This window comes from Natator depressus, chromosome 3 (genome assembly GCF_965152275.1).
Source record: "Natator depressus isolate rNatDep1 chromosome 3, rNatDep2.hap1, whole genome shotgun sequence".
Taxonomy (NCBI): domain Eukaryota; kingdom Metazoa; phylum Chordata; order Testudines; family Cheloniidae; genus Natator; species Natator depressus.
In genome coordinates this window covers 26,487,573-26,501,133 of record NC_134236.1, presented here as the reverse complement: position 1 = coordinate 26,501,133, position 13,561 = coordinate 26,487,573, and the positions used below count along the sequence as shown (strand labels likewise).

At 42.0% G+C, this 13,561-nt stretch overlaps 1 long non-coding RNA gene across 1 annotated transcript in view; it reads right to left on the bottom strand.

The window, feature by feature from the left end:
* The window catches only part of LOC141983791 (uncharacterized), a 68,135-nt gene extending 62,384 nt beyond the window's left edge, over positions 1-5,751 (bottom strand). Inside the window, exon 1 of the long non-coding RNA XR_012638512.1 lies at positions 5,640-5,751. This is a non-coding gene — a long non-coding RNA (uncharacterized LOC141983791). The remainder of the gene's footprint in view (positions 1-5,639) is intronic.
* Positions 5,752-13,561: the final 7,810 nt, after the last annotated feature.

Genomic DNA, 13,561 nt, shown 5'->3' with positions numbered 1-13,561 from the left:
AAGTGAATTGAAGCACTAACCACCACTCTACTCATTGCTTCATTAAATCCCTGCAGCTTTCTGACTATCACAGGAGGTCCTAATAAATCCTTATTCTTTATATTAACTACAGAAAATGTGGCACATGTGTCTATCAACATGTTTTGTCTGAACTCTCCCCTATTAAATTCCACATATACAGTGGGTCTCCCCCAGTCATCTGTTTGTAAATGTGCTACTAAATTAACTTGATCTTCTTTTGCTAATAGTGGGGAGATGGGGGCACTTGGCCTCCCTATATGTGATTTCTAGGGTGTGATGGAGCTGTAGACATGCTCTTCTCATGGTGTGTCAATCTTTGAAGTAGCTCTTCGGTAGGTAACCCAGCGATTTGTTTGAAAGGTTCATACTGCAGCAATTTTCTCCATAGCCAATTTCTTCCTGGCTCACCTTTCCTATCCTCTTGCTTTAACCCCCCTTTATTTTGTTGGTTCTGCTCATTTCCTTGTCCTTTGGGACCATTATTTGGTAAAGTTATTACCGATATTTTCAAGTTTTCCTTTCTGAGGAGGTTTTGAAGATGACATGGTGTCCCTCTGTATCTCATACAATTTTTACTTTATTTTCTATAATGTACAAAAGGAGTTTGCTCAAGATCAGAGGCCATTGCCATTCTGATGATTGGATCAAAGCCTAGCATTAATGCTCTTTTAAATGGTGGGGAATCATATTAGTTGATAATCCAATGGAATGATTCCTGCATGTTTGTACAATAAATTTCTTCCTAACTATATATGTTCAGGTCTTTCCTCCTGTCTTTGCTTCTCCTGATGCAACCATTTTACCACTGGATCTTCTCCAGGAAAAACTTGTAAATTTCTCTTCCTATTAAATCAGTGCCACCTTCTCATCCTCTCTATATGTCATAAGGAGGTCCAGAAATCCATCTGAATTCATGCACTCCTATTAATGCAGAGAAATCACTTCCCATTAATCCAGGTATCCCTGTTTTAGCTAACCATCCAATCACTGTGTTCTTGTTCAAAGGACCCACGGATTTTCCTAGAGCTCTTTCCTCTACCCTCTCTTCTGTACCACCTCTGTTTCCTTGTGCAGTAGTTTTGACTGTGGAGGTAATTGGAGCTATGGGAGGTGGCCTTTGATATTCTTCCAGCTCTTCTCTTGAAGGTGTGAAATTCTGGAATAGATTCTTTGGGATACTCATTACAATGAGGACCCATGTCTTCTGCAGCTGATTCCTCCTCTTCCTCACGTAGGGATTTTATTGCTGCTATGGCTCCCATGTTGCTTTTCAATTCTTCCTCTAATGTGTGACTTTTCTTTCTACATGTGTCATGATTTAATTTCTTTCCTTTTTTGCATCTGAGATGATCAATTTCATTGCAGCTTCTCTATCGATTGCCTTCTGTTTCCATTCTTTAAATTCTACTGTTAGTTTCTCCTGCTCCTCTTATTTGATTTAGTTCCTTTTGTGACTCATCTGAAGTGACTGAGTCAGAAGAGTGGCTCTCAATGTTTCAGCTTCCGCTGTTACATTGGCTCTCTTTTCTTAGTTCCTTCAATGCTTTATTCATCTGGATTAAGTTTAGAAGCGTAAGCAACAAGGGTGATGTAGTGGGAGTCTGCTATAGACCACCGGACCGGGGGGGATGAGGTGGACGAGGCTTTCTTCCAGCAAGTCGCAGAAGCTACTAGATTGCACACCCTGGTTTGCGTTGGAGACTTCAATCATCCTGATATCTGCTGGGAGAGCAATACAGCAGTGCACAGACAATCCAGGAAGTTTTTGGAAACTGTAGGGGACAATTTCCTGGTGCAAGTGCTGGAGGAACCAACTAGGGGCGGAGCTCTTCTTGACCTGCTGCTCACAACCAGAAAGAATTAGTAGGGGAAGCGAAAGTGGATGGGAACCTGGGAGGCAGTGACCATGAGATGGTAGAGTTCAGGATCCTGACACAAGGAAGAAAAGAAAGCAGCAGAATACAGACCCTGGACTTCAGAAAAGCAGACTGACTCCCTCAGGGAACTGATGGGCAGGATCCCCTGGGAGAACAACATGAGGGGAAAAAGGAGTCCAGGAGACCTGACTGTATTTTAAAGAATCCTTATTGAGGTTACAGGGACAAACCATCCCGATGTGTAGAAAGAATAGTAAATATGGCAGGCAACCAGCTTGGCTTAACAGTGAAATCCTTGCTGATCTTAAACACAAAAAAGCTTACAAAAAGTGGAAGACTGGACAAATGAGCAGGGAGGAGTATAAAAATATTGCTGAGGCATGCTGGAGTGAAATCAGGAAGGCCAAATCACACCTGGAGGTGCAGCTTGCAAGAGACGTTAAGAGTAACAAGAAGGGTTTCTTGAGGTATGTTAGCAACAAGAAGAAAGGAAAGTCTGGGCCCCTTACTGAATGAGGGAGGCAACCTAGTGACAGGATGTACTCAATGCTTTTTTTGCCTCTGTCTTCACGAACAAGGTCAGCTCCCAGACTACTGCACTGGGCAGCACAGCATGGGGAGGAGGTGGCCAGCCCTCTGCGAAGGAAGAAGTGGTTCGGGACTATTTAGAATAACTGGACGTGCACAAGTCCATGGTGCCGGATTCATTGCATCTGAGAGTGCTAAAGGAGTTGGTGGATGTGATTGCAGAGCCATTGGCCATTATCTTTGAAAACTCATGGCAAGAGTGGGAAGTCCTGGAAGACTGGAAAAAGGCTAATGTAGTGCCCATCTTTAAAAAAGGGAAGAAGGAGGATCCTGGGAGCTACAGGTCAGTCAGCCTCACCTCACTCACTGGAAAAAATCATGGAGCATGTCCTCAAGGAATCAATCCTGAAGCACTTAGAGGAGAGGAAAGTGATCAGGAACAGTCAGCATGGATTCACCAAGGGCAAGTCATGCCTGACTAATCTAATTTCCTTCTATGATTAGATAACTGGTTCTGTGGATGAAGGGAGAGCAGTGGACATGTTATTCCTCGACTTTAGCAAAGCTTTTGACATGATATTCTTGTCAGCAAGTTAAAGTAGTATGGGCTGGATAGATGCACTACAAGGTGGGTAGAAAGTTGGCTAGATTGTCAGGCTCAACGGGTAGCGATCAATGGCTCCGTGTCTAGGGGCACTCCACTTGATACTGGCTGCCAACAAGGGTCGCTCCTGGGGCCGGTTTTTTCAATATCTTCATTAGTGATCTGGAGGATGGTGTGGATTGCACTCAGCAAATTTGCGGATGATACTAAACTAGGAGGAGTGGTAGATACGGTGGCAGGTAGGGATAGGATACAGAGGGACCTAGAGAAATTGGAGGATTGGGCCAAAAGAAATCTGATGAGGTTCAACAAGGGTAAGTGCAGGGTCCTACACTTAGGATGGAAGAATCCAATGCACCGCTACAGACTAGGGACCGAATGGCTCGGCAGCAGTTCTGCAGAAAAGGACCTAGGGGTGACAGTGGACGAGAAGCTGGATTGAGTCAGTGTGCCCTTGTTGATAAGAAGGCCAATGGCATTTTGGCATGTATAGGTAGGGGCATTGCCAGCAGATTGAGGGACGTGATCGTTCCCCTCTACTCGACATTGGTGAGGCCTCATCTGGAGTACTGTGTCCAGTTTTGGGCCCCACACTACAAGAAGGATGTGGAGAAATTGGAGAGAGTCCAGCGAAGGGCAACAAAAATGATTAGGGGTCTGGAACACATGACTTATGAGGAGAGGCTGAGGGAACTGGGATTGTTTAGTCTGCAGAAGAGAAGAATGAGGGGGGATTTGATAGCTGCTTTTAACTACCTGAAAGGTGGATCCAAAGTGGATGGATCTAGACTATTGTCAGCGATAGCAGATGAGAGGACAAGGAGTAATGGTCTCAAGTTGCAGTGGGGGTGATTTAGGTTGGATATTAGGAAAACTTTTCACTAGGAGGGTGGTGAAACACTGGAATGCGTTACCTAGGGAGGTGGTGGAATCCCCTTCCTTGGAAGTTTAAGTTCAGGCTTGACAAAGCCCTGGCTGGGATGATTTAGTTGGGATTGGTCCTGCTCTGGGCAGGGGGTTGGACTAGATGGCCTCCAGAGGTCCCTTCCAACTCTGTTATTCTATGATTCATTTCTATATCTAGAATTGTGGCTGTAAGCAAGAGTCCTTGCAAGGCAACATGCTTTTCCTTTTTGCTTGGTTCCCTTGAGAGCAAACCTCTCTTCAGTTGGATCCATTGTTCCCACTGCTTGCATAATTGTTGCTAGGTACTGGGCTGAATAAAAACATCTTTTCAAAAACCCCATCCAATTTTCTTTACAAAATTCTCCAAGCTGTTTTTCAACATCATTTCTGAATCACCACCACACCTCAGTTTCCCTTTCATAGGGATTTTGAACTATTGATCCTAGTTGTTGAGCATCTTCACTATCTACAATTGCCTTGTAATAAAAGTACTGATACATCAGTAAGGCTGCTGCAACTATCCGATCCCAATAGACAAAGTTTACTGTGATTTATACTTGCTTTTGCTTCCCAATCCCTCAGAACAGGTAAGTAAAAAAACAAAAATAAAAAGAGCAGAAGTTTCTACTTCCAAATCCCTCAGAATAGGAAAGCACAAACAATTTCTACCTTTCTGTCCCTCAGAACAGGAAAACAATTAGGTTCACCATAGTATTGAGATTATCTACTGTACAGCAATTACTTTTGAGATCTTATGAACAAAATTTTATTTACCTTAATTATCTACCTTTTATGGTCTTACCTTTGATGTAACTTTTCTTTCTTACTGATTTTTTTTCCTGAGTCAGGAAAAAGGTTAGAGAAAGGAAAGAAGGGGCAGGGGGAGAATTACTGCTGGTCTATTGTCCTTTTATCCAATAGGGAGTGCTATACCCTCTCTATAGGCCTTAAAATAATGCTTTCAAGCCTTAGGGTTTTAATAGTACCTTTGAGCCCACTCCTATAAGGGATAGGAATTTGTTAGCTCCAAAATTTGGAGCTAAGGAACTTCAGTATTGGTCTGCCTATAATTCCAAATTGATTTGTTAATTTGTTCTGTCCAAATGGAGAGAAAGGTAGTGACCCACCTTAAGGGAATTGCCAGGAAGTTTGTCTCTAACTTGCAGAGGACTCCCCAGAGCAGACTAATCCTGCTAACCTTTGAAAGGACATGGATACAGCCCTCCAATCAAGAATAGGTACACAAGCAGTAATGCTTTGGGAAAAAAAGTCTTATTTATTGAGAGTTAGATGGTTACAATATATCTAGTAAAGTAAGAAAAAGAAGTTACAATGTATAGTAGGCAAGAAGGCACAGCTGTATTACTTTTAAGGTCTTGCATTTAAATGGTACCAGAAACTACACAAACTGTTAAGACAAATGCAATGTTGCAGTATCAGTACACTCTGAACCTTTCATACAGATGCATAAGCCCTCTAACCGTAGATTCATGGCAATGTAACATGTAAGTACCCTATGCATATGCATAAAAAACAGTGCTACAATACAGCATTAAACAAACATTAAACAATTATCATTCTGCAGCAGTGGCTGGCTGCTCACAGGAGGGGGTGGGGCAGTTCTCACTCAGCAGCAGGCATCTGGCTTTATTGACAGGCATACACACAAGCAGTATTATAAAATAAGCAAAAATCAGACTTACACTCCTTCTCTCAACTTCCTCTAGCTCATCTTAGGTCCTTCTGTTCTGTCACTCTTTTGCTTTCCATCCTTCTCCTTCTCCTTCTATGCACCTTCTGACTAGCCAGCGCTTCTCCTTATATTCAGTTTTCTGACCTTTTCTGATTGGATGACTTTTCAAGCTGCCTGCTCCCTGTGTGGGTGGCAACTCATTCAGCCAATCAGCTTTGCCCTTACATCATAGCTACTCCTCCTTCTGCCCACTCCCTGCAGGTGTTTTGAGGCATTCTCCAGACCTTCCTCCAACACTTGTTTCTGACTTATTAATGGTTAATTTAGCCTGTGTCCTCCATCTTGGGAATTCCTAATAGAAAATAATAGCGGCCATGTTGGATTTTTAACTACAAACTGTCATTAATTATAATTTACCTAAAGTATCTAGCCTGAAACTAGCTACAGTTTTATGCAAGCCAAAGCACTCTGATTCTAACACTACTTTTATTAAGCTGATTGCGGGAAGTGAATGTTTCACCAATTTAAACCGCTCTGAGGTTTTTCCTTGCAAGCAGATGCATTCTTATGCTTCTGTCTTGGGTACTGCCAGTCATTACCCAGAAGTCAAGTAAGTGAAAATAAAAGAAAAGAAAACCTCTGGTAACAGTGCCAGGGGGCCTGGACAGTATCTTCCCGCCCTCTCTTGCTCCTTCTTTTGTGAAATAACTGAGTGATCACAACCCTACCCAAAACATTCTGGCTGTAGTCTGGGGCAAATAGAATTTCACAGTCCTGTCTGTCAGATGCAGACAACTCCAAAGCATGTGCCCCAGACAAGCTATCTAAATTAGCCCTGAAAGACACACAGCTTCAAACCCAAGGCTCCAGTTCAGAAAAGCACTTAAGTGCCACTGGTGCCAATGGAATTTAAGCAAGTGCTTAAAGTTAAGCACATGCTTGGCTGCTTTCCTACACGGGCATCTTTAACTGAATTGGGGCCTAAATACTGCTAGAATGACAGCCTTAACCTCAACCAGTAATTAAAATTAAAACCAACCAACAGAAAGAAAATCCACAGCAGAACTAACTGGGCTAGACCAATAGAGGATTCAGTATTGAAAACACTCACTTACCTATTCTTATTGAAAAATATGATGGATATGGCTTTATACTGATGTCAGTGGGATTAATCAACTTGGTAAAGACCATTTATGTGATTAATGGCTTGTAAGACTTGGCCTTAAAAAGAGCAGAAGCATTCACAACACTGTCCTGTATACTATCCATTCTGAAAATGTGTCCCTCTGCTTCTTTATTGTGGTATAAATCTCTTTTCAGCAGTGCTGTGGAATTCTGAGGTAGCAGGCCATATGTTAACTGGTACCACAAGCATTTGTAAGGAGGCTGTGTTAAAGGGGCTCTAGAAACCGTGAATCTGAATTTCCTGACCAAAATTATTTGTCACTTATGACATAAAAGTTATGTGAAAACTTTTGATTTCATATTTACCTAGGGGTTATGGGCCTCCTCCTACATCCACTCAACTCAATGAGATACCTTCATTACTTCAGCAGTGCAAGGTCAGGCTGTAAGGTAGTATATGAGCACCTGATAGCTACAGATATATATATGAGTGCTTCAAAGGCTATTTATTTGCCACCGAGACTCCATGTGTCAGTTTAAGTGTTTTTGACATCAGTGAGACTAAGCATGGATAGGCCAGAGATTAGAACTCTAGCCTAGAACTTGGAAGATGTAGGAATTCCTGTTCCTCCAAACATTTCCTGTATGATTTTGGGCAAGTCACTTAGGCTCAGATTTTTTTAAAAAAAAGGTATTTAGGCTTCCATCTCCCATTAATTTGATGAATATGACTTATTGTACTTTACTGGAGGGAATGCTATAATAATGGGGCAATTGTGCTATTAGGATCATCCAACTATTTCATAACCGTCATTAGACATTGCTAGAAAGTTTGGAACAGAGTTATTAAAACACTAAAGATTCCAATGAGGAGGCATAAGAATTAGTACATTTTTAATACTGGGGTAGTAGGCAGAAGTGATATTTGCATGAATAAGGTTGTGTATGAAACACCTCACTCTAAACCACACCACTTTTTAAAGGGCAACTGCTTCTCCCACAGCTAGTAACAATGTTCTGTCCACAGGGCATGAGCTACTTATGAGATGTAATGCATGTAACTTGTCAAGAACTTTGGTGGGTGGAGTGTCTGTCAAGGCAGAATTATTTTTGTCCATCTTGCCCATGAAATTAAATATCAATTGTAAATTGCTAGTGCACTTAAATGTCAATTATAATTTCAATTTAATGGACTTGAATTACTATAATCACTCCTTATTAAGAGTGTTGTTGTTTCTAAGTTACCTTTGAACTCTTAAATACTATGAGCCACACACAATATCCTTGATGACACAGAATAATACAATATTATGGGCTTGATCCAGGGCCCACTGAAGTCAAAAGTCCTCTCATTGACTCCAATGGGCTTTTGGATTGGGCCCTCTGAGCATCCCCACTCATTTCAGTGGGACTGTTTGCATAACAACTATCAGAAGCAGTTCCTATTACTTCAACCACAACAACTGAGTAGAAACGTAAGGTTTACATATAAACTGACAAGTGACTGACTGGAAAAATATATAGCAATGACCTCAGTCTATAATCAGAACTCTGCATTGGTACCACTGGGGATTTCTGATTATAAATTGATGGCATGATGTGTCTAGCTAATATGTCATCACATGCACCAGGGGGGATGTGATTTGCTGGAAGGTGATGGCACACACACTGCCATTAGCAGCAAGCGTTAGTTGGCAGCAAGTAAGGTCAGTACTTGGAGAAGACACAAGCGTCAGTCAGTGTTAAGAGGAATAGTAAGCACCACCCTTCTAGACTTTGCAACATCCCCCCCATCCCCATGTAGAGTCCCATCCTTCACGCTCAGGATCTCTTGTAAAAAGGATGCATCTGCCTTTCTTTCTGATCACCTTCAGCTTCCCTGGCCAGACTGCTCTTCCAGACTCTCAGCTCTTTCATAGCTGTGATAGTATCTGAGCTGTGCGAAGAAGCTAAAAGTGTTGTAATAATATTGGGCCAGATCCTCAGCTGATCCAAGTTGTACAGTCCACCTCATGTCCTTGATCTTTTCAAACAGAACTGCAGCATACAAATTAGCTGGTGACAAAGGGTGATGATTGATTGAATTGATATCACAATGGCACACTTAAGAGTGACATGAGCTATTGACCTGGCTCTATTAGTCTATTACCTGAACAATGAGATATGCCCTTAAATAACTAATCTTAACTGCAACCCAGTTTCTTCAAATCTGGAAATCTGAAGAGTCTATGATCTGCTTATATTAAAATCATTAGGACAAAGGAGTCCTGTCAATGAGAGCTTTTGTTTTAAAGGAGCTGTTATTAAACTCATGAACTAATTAGCAAATTTGCATGTAGAGTCTCAGGCCTGGTCTACATAATGTAGATGAAGTTGACATACTTAGATCTACTCACCATGGTGTCTTTACTGCGGTGAGTCGACTGCTGCCACTCCCCCATCGACTCTGCCTGCGCCTCTCACAGTGGAGTACAGGAGTCGATGGGAGAGCTCTCAGAGGTCGATTTATCGTGTCTAGACTAGACGAGATAAATCAACGCCCCCCCCCCCACTGGATCAATCGCTGCCTGCCGATCCAGCGGGTAGTATAGACATACCCTCAGAAAAATCATTGTTTGCAAGAAGAACAAGTACTGCCAGTTAAGGAATGGTGCACTGTATTCTCCATGCATGACAGGCTGAATTCCTCCTTTAGGTGCAAAACAACTCAACCTTAATTATGGAGTGACCACCAGCACCTCCATAACAATCATAAGTCAGACTGCATAGAATTTGATCACATGAAAAGCTCTGTGTTACCGTACGTGAGCCGTACAAGCAGTGGAGCACAATAAAGCTGTTGCCTCATATTTGTCATTTCACAGCCCTGCAGCTGGTGTTACTTTTATTCTGTGTCTTCTGACTGCAAATGCCACATGAAATCACCACCAGCTACATGATACTTGTACTTCTGTGCTATGCAGTCGGTGTATGATTTCAAACAGCAAGTCTGAGGCTTCAGAAGTTTGCAAGGTGCCATAGACAAAAAATTAAGGGCTAGATTGTGCCACTTAGGTATAGCTCATAGTAAGGGGAAAGTCCCAGGGGTAGCAGGATTTCCTTGGTACCTAGACACCACTCATTTGCTAATGCACCACTGTGGAGTACAGCTTTCTGTCCACATCCCTCCTGCACAGGTGGGGAGGGGATCCAGAACCCCATCTCCTGCCTGCCCCCTCCCCACCATGTTTGGAATGCATTATGCTCCAAGATGTTACGAACGTGACATTCTCACATGGACCAGCACACAGCCATGGGTCCATGTATTCTTTGCCCCTCCTTACTTCCTATGGGCCATCATGTGCTGTAGAGCAGTAGTCAGAGAGCAGTCCTTGTTTTCTTGAATACAAGGACTGCAGTTTCTTCCTGGCCTTGATATAGAATCATAAAAATGTCGGGCTGGAAGGGAGCTCAAGAGGTCATCTAATCCGTCCTCCTGTGCTAAGCTAGGACAAAGTATCCCTAGACCATCCGTGTTTGTCTAACGTGTTATTAAAAGCCTCCAGTGATGGGGAGTCCACAGCCTGCCTTGGAAACCTATTTCAGTGTTTCACTATCCATCTAGCTAAAAAGCTTTCTCTAATATCTAACATTAATCTCCCTTGCTGCAGAAAGAAAAGGAGTACTTGTGGCACCTTAGAGACTAACCAATTTATTTGAGCATAAGCTTTCATGAGCTACAGCTCACTTCATCAGATTAAGATTAAGCCCATTACATCTTGTTCCATCTCTAGTGGATATGGAGAACAACTGATCACTGTCCACTTTTAGTAAGAGCCCTTAACATATTTAAAGACTTTTATCTGGTTTCTCACCCTCCACCCCTTCTCTAGAAGAAATTAAGTCATTTTTTAACCTTTCCTCAAAAGGTTTAGAAAACCTGACCTATATCATATTGTGTTGCTCTCCTATGGACTCTTTCCAATACATCCACAACTTTCCTAAAGTCAGGCACCCAGAATTGGACACAATATTCCAGCTGAGGCCTCACCAGTGCCAAGCAGAAAGGGACAATTACCTCCCATATCTTATACATATTGCTCCTGTTAATATACCCCAGAATTATATTAGACTTTTTGCAACTGCATCACACTGATGACTCATATTCAGTTTGTGATCCACTATAACCCCTAGATCCTTTTCTGCAGTACTCCTGCTTAGGAAATTATTTGCCTTTGTGTAATACTTCACACTTGTCTTTACTAAATTTCATCTCGTTGATTTCAGACCAATTTTACAATTTGTCAAGGTGTTTTTGAATTTTAATCCAGTTTTGAATTCAACCCCTCCCAGCGTGGTGTAATGCACAAGTTTTGTGGGTAATCTCCATGCCATTATTATAAGTGTTGAACAGTACTGAGCCCAGGACAGGCTCCCGCATGACCCCACTAGATATGTCCTCCCAGTTTGACATCAACATTTTCAGCAACCAGTTTGATAGCTACTTTTGCAATCTGGCCTTTCAACCAGTTTTGCACCCACCTTGTAGTCTATATGAAATCACTACATTTCTCTAGTACATGAGAATGTCACATGGAATCATGTCAAAAGCCTTACTAAAATCAAGAGGTGTCATGTCTATAGCTTCTCCACTATAGACTAGGCCAATAACTCAGTTAAAAGAAGGAAATTAATTGGTTTGGCAGGATTTGTTTCACAAATTCATGTTGGCTATTACTTACAGGAACTCCTCACTTAAAGTCGTCCCAGTTAACATTGTTTCATTGCTGATAAATTAGGGAACATGCTCATTTAAAGTTGTGCAATGCTCCTTTCTAGGGCCATTTGGCAGCTGCCTGCTTTGTCCACTGCCTGCAGGAAGAGCAGCCCGTTGCAGCTAGCTGGTGGGTGGTTGGAACCAGGGTGGACCGGCAGCCACCCACCCATCAGCTCCCCTGAGTTCCCTGTGTAGCAGCTGTTCAGCAGGCTATCAATTGCGGGCAGTTCAGCTGTCCCTCCCCCCACTACCATGTGTTGCTCCTGCCCTCTTCCTTGGAGCTTCTCCCTGAGACTCCTGCTTGCTGTGTGGGGGGAGGAAAATAAAAGGGGGGCTAATGTCAGGGTGTCCCCCTCTCCCCTGCTCCTGCACCCCGCTTACCCCATCTTCCATAGATCAGGGGGGGACAGCTGTGGTCTAGTCTCAGCTTGCTGATCTAATTAACAAGGCAGTGTACTACTGACCCCACTCTTCATACTTAAAGGGGAAATGCGCATCTCTATCTCTCAAACACACACAGGGTGTGTGTCTCTGTCTGCCCTCACTCCTTTCCTGATGCCTTGTAGAGTGTGAGTGTTAACCCTTGAGGGCTCAGCCAATTGCTAGTTCATCATTTAGCAGTAAGACATTCCCTGGGAAATATCCCACCCTCTGACTCCTCCACCTCAACCAAGCTTCACAATCATCATCACTGTGTACCAGTATTAACCTGTTTGTTTAAAACTTATACTGTGTATGTGTGTGTTTAGTCTTTTGTCTGGTGAAAAAAATTTCCCTGGAACCTAACCCCCTCATTTACATTAAGTCTCATGGGGAAATTGGATTCGCTTAACATCATTTCGCTTAAAGAGCATTTTTCAGGAACATAACCACAACGTTAAGTGAGGAGCTCCTGTATAATTCTATTATCCTGTAGATAATTACAAATTGATTTAATAATTTGTTTGTGTATCTCCTCAAGTATCAAAATTAAGCTGACTGGACTATAATTCCCAGATTTTCTGTTCCCCTTTTCAAAGATCAGTACTATGTTTTCACTTCTCCAGTCCTCTGAGACCTAAGCCATTCTCCATGAGTTTTCAAAGACAATCTCAGAACTGTTAGCTATTGCTTCAGCTAGTTCTTTATGTACCCTAGGGTGATTTCATCAGGTCCTACTGATTTAAAAACATCTCACTTATCCAAGTATTCTTTAATATTTATCAAGAGCCATACCACCCCTGCTTCGTACACCCATTTAAATACCTGGAAGATTCTGTTCCTAAATGAATCAGCAACAGATCACCCTATAAGGTTTTCCACATGTTGCTCAGAGTTGAGCAGTAGGGAGCTGTTAATTCCACTATAATATCATGGGAGTGTTTATTCATTTGAATAGACATCAATAACAGCCCTAGTTGTTACTGGCACAATCTAGTACATAACTGAGCTAACAGTGTTGGTTCAGAGTGCTGTAAAATCACAAGTGTGGTATACAACACTGTATATTTCAGTCAGATTGAACAGACTACTCCTGGGCTTGCTGCAGAGGAATAGTTTTCAAGTGGAGGTGTGCCTTGCCTCTTAAAATAACAATCTTCCCTTATGTCTCTCTTTTTCCATCCCTCAAACTCATCTATAGAAAATGCAATTTCCCTAGCCATTCACAGGCAGGATGTTTATGGGAAGCTCTTCATTTCTTTAGGACTTTAACAGTCTCACTTTTAAATAATGGAATTCCATTACAATTACCTTTAGGCAAAGATAGCCAAAAGGATAAATGTAGCAGAAATTCTCAGTGCCATCTATTGAATCTTATCTGGTTTTTCCTTGGACTGTTGTTAGTTAATGTTTGTGCAGCACTTTGGAAAAAATAGTGTTAAGCATTATTCTCATTATGATTAGAGGATACGCTTAATAGCTATTAAATATATTCCTATATAGAGCAGCTCTAATGAATTACTGCCTAATAGAAGTGGGCTTTTTGTTCTGGTTTGGTTTTTTAAACAGGAGATTTCTATAAATACTTATAAATTTTACTTAGCAATGCAGTGCTGTACATCTTCAAAGGG